We start from the raw sequence: 1,403 nt of genomic DNA, 5'->3' as shown, positions 1-1,403 counted from the left end.
CGGAGGCGGGGTCGGGCGCGGGACGCGGGCGCGGCCCCGGGCTGACGTGGCGGCGGCGGGTTCGTCAGGGGTGGCGGGCGGACATGTCCGGGCGCGGGGTGGACGTGTCCGGCGGTGGGAGGAAGGGGGAGACTAGGGTTTGCACCGAAATTTCGGGAAGGGGCACATATATATAGGTAGAGGGAGCTAGGAGAGTCCAAATGAGGAGCGGTTTTCGCCCACACGATCGTGATCGAACGACCGAGAGCATGGAGGGGAGTTAGATGGGTTTTGGGCCACTTTGGAAAGGTGTTGGGCTGCAAAGAGAAAGGGGGGTTTCGGGCTACGCGGTTAACCGTTGGAGTATCAAACGACCTCCAAATGGCACGAAACTTGACAGGCGGTCTACCGGTGCTATACCAAGGCCGCTTGGAAAACCTCGGGCCATTCCGAGAAAGTTTAACACCCGCTCACAACGAGAGACAAAAGGGGGACGCCGGAGGGCATAGGAGTGCCGGATTGCAAAACGGACAACGGGGAAAATGCTCGGATGCATGAGACGAACACGTATGCAAAATGAGATGCACATGATGACATGATAAAATGCAACACGCAAGCAAATGACATGGCAAATACGGCGAATAACTGGCAGACACCTGGCGCATCGAATCCGGGGCGTTACAAGGGGGGACAAATTAGGCAAAGCTCGCTAGGCGTCGGGCCCGAGCTGCCTCCGGAGCTCAGGCGGACTCCCTCTCGCGCTTCACCAGGGTGCGACGGCGGGCGGACCCGCTACCGCCCTCCAAGAAGGCACGACGGCGCGGAGGCAGACCGCGGCCGCTGCTAGAAGAGTCGCTACCCGAAGAGGAACCAGTGAAGCTTGAGGAATCCTGGGCGCCGCCAGTCGCGCGCTTGCTGCCCTCTCCATCCTCGCCGGGGCTGGGTCCCCGGCAGTGGCCGTCATCTTCAGGGCAGCACCCAGCGCGGCAAGCACCTTCCCCAAACACCCTCACATAGAGGGTGGCGTCGCCGTCGAACTTGAAGTGCAGGGTGCACCGGCGGCTCAGGCCTCGCGCGCGGGCAAACGTCTGCCAGCCGCGGGTCAGGGCCAGGCTCCCGGATGCGAAGACCTCCAGCGAAGCCCACGAGGCCCGGCTGCAGCAGCCGTCTGCCTGGAGCCAGAGGCCGCCCGGGGCGCCCGCCGGGAGCTCACCTAGGAGGAAGTGAGGGAGCTGAAACCGGGCGCTGGACGGCTCCGTTGCCCACACAACAAACTCCGGCAGCACCTCCGCAGTGTGAGAGCGTGGCCTCGGGGGCCGCACGGCCGAGACACGCCCCCAGGCCACGGCCGACCGCCCGTCGCCACGCGGGGAATCACCTCCGCGGTCACGGGGAACCGCCGCGGAGGCCACGGGGTGCTTGCG

The sequence above is a fragment of the Triticum aestivum genome, chromosome 4B (genome assembly GCF_018294505.1).
Source record: "Triticum aestivum cultivar Chinese Spring chromosome 4B, IWGSC CS RefSeq v2.1, whole genome shotgun sequence".
Lineage (NCBI taxonomy): Eukaryota > Viridiplantae > Streptophyta > Magnoliopsida > Poales > Poaceae > Triticum > Triticum aestivum.
The sequence above is the reverse complement of the archived record's forward strand: the minus strand, read 5'-3'. Positions refer to the sequence as shown.